The sequence below is a fragment of the Macrosteles quadrilineatus genome, unplaced genomic scaffold (assembly GCF_028750875.1).
Source record: "Macrosteles quadrilineatus isolate MER2022 unplaced genomic scaffold, UCM_ALF_1.0 Scaffold_11__1_contigs__length_5352618, whole genome shotgun sequence".
Classification (NCBI taxonomy): Eukaryota; Metazoa; Arthropoda; class Insecta; order Hemiptera; family Cicadellidae; genus Macrosteles; species Macrosteles quadrilineatus.
The window spans coordinates 1897172-1903251 of NW_026542604.1; positions in this window are offsets into that span (position 1 = coordinate 1897172).

Below are 6080 nucleotides of genomic sequence, written 5' to 3' on the forward strand. Positions count from 1 at the left end.
GAATAGGACTAAAATAAAACTACCGCATCTAGTATTGAATTCCCATATAAAAGTGGGCTATTGCAGGGAGGGGGTTCCAGACATCTTTGTATTGATCGTGTATTTCGCCCCCGCCTTGTATGCGCAACTTGCCCCAACTTGCCGCACTACATAATACATACGTCGTTGACCCCTCTGACTCTTAATGGTCGGTCTTGGACCTAGAAGTCAAGGCATAAAATAAATAGCAATTATAAAATGTTAGAATGTTTGCAATTCGTTGAATTTGTATTTTATAAATTAATGTTCAATTGTTAATTGTTCATCCACTCAACTGAAATAATTTTGACTAAAAGTTTTTGACAATGAGTCTAACGAACTTTTTCAAATATTAAATAAATTATACAAAGTAATTGATTATTGATTTTAATTTGATATAGCAGAGGAAATGCGATAATGTTCACAAAAGAATCATAACAGTTGTTTATTAGGCCTCTAATGTTGAAAATTATACAGTCGATAACACAAATCACTATATTTATTGAGTACAGATTGAACATGGAGTAGTGTACAAACAAGCAGTCGAAACAGCAGCTATCCCTAGATAATTCTGGAATGTTAAGAGGATGAATGACAACTGTTTGTTCGTCTATTTAGTTAAACACTTGTTAGCTTCCTGGATTATTGTGTCATACATGGACATATTCATATTAATTGTTGTTGTTTCGTTCAAAGCAACTAAAATAGTTTTGTCTTGTTTCATCCAAGCATTATTTGACACTTAAACGTTTAGCTTTCTAATATTCCTAGGGGGTTTTGTAGTCAGATATTCAAAAGTAGTATATTCAAGACGCCTGGAAACAGTACAAAATTCAATACTTAAACCCATACCAAAACCAAAGCAAATCTGTATACTGTTTAACAAGAATTACGCATGCTCTATAAACTCTATAAACTAATTTAACATATTCTAAATATTTCAGGAATTGTCCAGAGGAAATTTGTAGTCTTCATAAGTAGTACAGTATTTACTGGACGTCTGAAAAAATTGCAAGACATAAACCTAGACAAAAATCAAATAGAATTTGTATAATTTTTTAAAGTGACCAGCTCTGAATAAAAAGCTTAAATATTTCATGAATTTACTATAAATGTTTAATTTCAAACTAATAGCACAGAAAACGCACTACTATAACCTTTATAGGTGTTATAGTAGTACGTTTTCTGTGCTAATAGGGAATTCATTAAAGATATTTTCAAGGACAGCAATTTCCTTTTTCAAAAACAGAATTCAGCAAGGAAATTGATTTGTATTGGTATTTTAACCTATTCCACCAAACCAAGGTACATCAACAAGGTATATCAATAGTTATTATTTCCTACATCTTTAGCCTACCTAAACTTTTTTTCTAATCACATTTCTGAGGGACTGAGACATTAAAGTAAACCACCTCCCTCGTCTCAATGAGATCTTGACCCAGTAGACATAAAACTATGTATAAATGAGGAACCAGTGTATCATGAATGAGATGGTTACATGTTCCAGTCCAAAGTTCACGGTCGTTGCGGTTCCACGCTGCACCACTAAATTTACAAGTCTGAAGACACGCCATGCCATCGCCACCGGCTTGGGTCTTGTACACGATCAATGCATTCTTAACAACACATGTCTGACAGTGTTATATCTCTTTATTTTAATACATTTTAATTATTATTGATAAGGAACCTAAGGCAAAATGTTAAAGAAATACTTGAGCTCAACTCGAAAAGTGATTTACTTCTTGTGAGGGGGATTTACTCCTTCTTGTGAGGAGGTTATGGTAAATATGACACTACTGGTTTACCCATTACGAGGGTACTTGTGCTCAAATTTGGTATTTGTATAGGATTCAATTCCCAGACAAAACGAATAACGCAATACCCTTTAACTTTCCAAATGTTCTATTTTTGTAGTATTTATATTGCATTATTAAAGGACAATCGATTAAAATCAATACAAAGTAATGTTTATGACAGTATTTTTATAGGTGTGTATCTTACAAACATATATTAAAATCCTATGGATTAAAACTCGAAAATAAAATATTTATGAGTATGCATTCGAAACGCACAACTCTGCAATTAGGTCCACACAATGCCTTATAAAATGAACTTTTTTCAATAACTTAGTTTTAAACACTAAAATCATATTGTTAAAAATAAGGTAGAAGTAGTTTTGTGCAAATTGTACCTACCGTACCTGAGTTTCATTAAATTCATTGTCTCCGTCTCTGTCCGGTATATTTCTCTCTCTCTCTCCCACTCCCCCTTACTTTCACTCTCTCTGATGTAATAAACCCTACAATGTATTTTCTCCCTCGCCCTCTCCTCCGTTTCACCCTCCTGGCGCCGCCCTTAGGTCTATAAACCGGTCTGGAGTTTTTGGAGAATTCTGTCTTATGCCGCTAAGAATATTGAGTTTGAATAAATTACATTTGTTTCGACCATTAGCTGACAGAGATAGATGTTTTTAAACCAAATTAGAATTATTGTTACTTTGAAATAGTTTATGTTACCAGTCAGTGATCCTACTTTCGAGATAAAAATCTTATAATCAGGCAGATTACAAAAATTTCATTTCACTCAAGGTCGTTGGTGAACACAAAAACACGAACATAAAACATACAACACTATTTTTGTTTTTAAAATAGTAGTTTGTTTCGGTCCAAAATTTTGATCCAATATTTGGAGTGAGAGGAGTCATCGAGCTATGACAAGTTTGCCAATTTTTCTCTCAATGATTATTCCTATATGATTATCGTTTGCTCTCTACTCCTCTTATTAAAATTAATTATGGCACAGTTGTGCAATTTATAAATTTAGAATAGTACACTACTTAAATTTTTAAAATTACCATTCCATAACCATTTAATTGACTAGGTAAGGTAAATATATTTAACAATAGGAAAATTAACGGTAAGCCGTTTTATAATAACATTATTCATTCTTACAACTTTTTGGACTTTGTCACGCCACTGTCCTACTTTCGTACTTTTTAACTTGTAACCTCCCGTCCGACACGCAAAACGTCGATTGTGCGAGAATCGGTCTGTAGCACGAAACGAAAACAGCATTATAAAGTGGATTTTTTAGCAGTCGATAACATACAAGGGATTCAGTTGGGTTTATTTAAAAACGTGTCGTTTGTTAAATTCACTTCACTGAGCCAGCGACTCATTTTATGAACGTTTAGAGCTAAACATGGTTGAAACTGGACCATGTTGATTATTGAGATTTGACTTTAATGAATAATCGTGGTTGAAGTTGAATAACAACTGATTTAGTCCCTAAAACGAAGCAACAAAAGACATTTCACTCCTTCAATTGTTAAACACGATATCGCACCTAGTTCGAGTTAAAATCCGTAGCATTGTGTTACTATTGTTATTGTTATGTTATTGCATGCTATGATAATAACAAAATAACAATGATGATTAATCCGCATCACAGAAGAAATTATAGACTTTGTCTGGTAGTCTTTCATGATGGGAAGTGGTAGCATAGATAAAAGGAGTAGTGGAGAATTACAATGTAGAAACAGAATTAGTAATGTGCAATTTAAGTCGCAAGATATGCACAATAGATTGTTAGGATTGTTTCAGCCATCTTCTCCGATCAGTTTGCCGTTGTTCCGCCAATGTTAATATCAACGAGAATTTTCGTTGAAGATGTGGTACATACTTTCTGCGTTCTAAATGATGAAAGGTGCTGAAAATATCACGAATTCCACAGTTTTATTTAAAAATCAACTAAGATCAGATTACCTAACATTTAATCTGTACATGAATATTTCGAATGACTAATATTGTACCCCAAAGCGTAAGTGGTCCTCAAAGTTTTGATTGCTGCGGTCTATCCTGACGTGGCAGTAACTACGTGGTCTTACCTCGTGCGTTGTTTTGTTTACGTATCATCCCATTTCCGACATATCTGGTTGTCTACCAAGGGTATACTAAATGCTCTAGGTTGCGTACCAAAACGCTAAGCTCTACAAAACAATCGACCATATCCAAGAAAGGTCATCCGAACGGTCGAGCTACTCTGTATTCTACTACCGACGCTTCTACAAAACGACGCAAAGTTCCATAGAAATCAAAACAACCAGAACATTTCCACCTCCAGTGCACCGCCTCCAGCCCGGGCCGCGGGTGAGTCATGGACGACTGTCCTTGTGCCACGTCACACGCCCTATAAGGCAGCCTGTCTGGCCTACGTGCTACGGACTGGTTATCTTTCTCTCGGAGTGGGTTGATATAGCGCTAAACACGTCTTTTAAACTTTAAATCGCATTATTCCTTTAGAAATCCAAAGATAGGAGTGGTTTTCGATAAGATCATTCTCGCTGTGAGTGTCGTTTGAAATTTCACGTTGTGACAGAATTTTGCGAAGAGATTTGTCTGCCATATGCTATGTTATGTCATCTTCACTGTTGTGTAAGCATTCTCACGACCAAGGGTTACCGCTGGGTTATAAGCTGATTTCACACACTTGTTTGATAAAAGGCTTTAAAATTAGTTTTGTTCTCTCAAAAGTAGGAATTATAGCGTAAAATTTGCCACTCTCTACGCTTATTTTACGAGTTACGTGCACTCTTGGACTATTGATAAAAGTGACACCTGATTCCCGTGTTAAAGTTGTAGCCAGTTTTAGGGTATAAAATGATTGTAATTGATTCGATCCACTTACACCGTGGTGCTGTCAATTATAGATTTCTAACGAATTCTGGTCATCTTTAAAGTGTTAATTTAGCTCGTTTCAAATCCAATCAGGTTAATTGTAGCCCAATTAAGGCATAATTTAATTGTTGAATTTCCCGGATGATACATCTTTCAATCATTGCCTAGAACACTCTTTAAGTATTAATAACAACGAGAGCACGCCCCGTGGTCGAAAAATCGACCAAAAGTATGTTTTGTACAACCTTCTCTATTTTCACCCCACACTGTAAATAAAACATGTGATTGGAATGTCTTCCATTTGTTTTGATTTTCTGTTTATATTGTGTTGTTATTTCGTCATCACCATAGCAACCCATAATACCCATGTTAATTTTTTTAAATTTCAAATTCATTTTTTGTGCTTATTTTTGAGCCTATTTTAATTTATAAAGGGATTCTGCACACCTACAGGAAAATAGCTTTCTAACGGTATGCGTAGATTTTTCCTACGATACACGCGAGCTGAGAAAAAAGGTTTTAAAGAAACATGCTTGCCTATTAATATATAGATAGATAGATAATAATCACCATACAAGGGCTAAGTAATTCAATTCCATTGGAATATAAAAATAATATTACCGAAATAGTGTTTAGTTTTAAATCTAGCGCGAACATTATGCGACAATTGATTGACCTCACAATAACTAACTAATCATATTATGATACTCATGACTCCACAGGACTCGTAGTTGATTTAACAATTGTGTCACATGTGAGATCATCATTGTTTTTAGCGAGTCCATGATACATCAGGACTAAAACATTATATCATTTCAATAGTACTGTATTACTTTTTTGTTAGAAAACATTCGTAGCAGCAAAATGTATTTAACAGGTTTATGTAGTTTCAGGTTAACATCAACTCAACAACCTCCGGGATTAAAATTAACATCCATCCAAGGAGTGGTTACCACCAATATGAATGTCTGGTATAATATTTTAGCAGCTTATACGCAATTCCATGAATGCGATTATACTTACTAATATAAGTGCCCGGGATGATACGCGTAAAATAACAACTTATGAGTACATTGTGTCTACTCTTTAATCTGTGGGTTGAAGTCTAATGAAAGTCACACTACTTTACTGTATTGCATTGTATCACTGTAGTATGGAAGACCTTCCCTCTCCAGTTACTGAATGGGACAGTTGATAGTTGATAGTCGAGCACCTCAAGGTGTTGTATTCTCGTGTTTACAACTCTCGCAGTCCTTGGTCCCAATATCCTAACCTGGCTAAAGTGGTCAAAACTATCACCATTGACTATGCTATCACTCTGATATGAGAGGAGCGATGTTCATGCAGTAACAAGATGAATACTACTTAATAACCATAAACCTAATG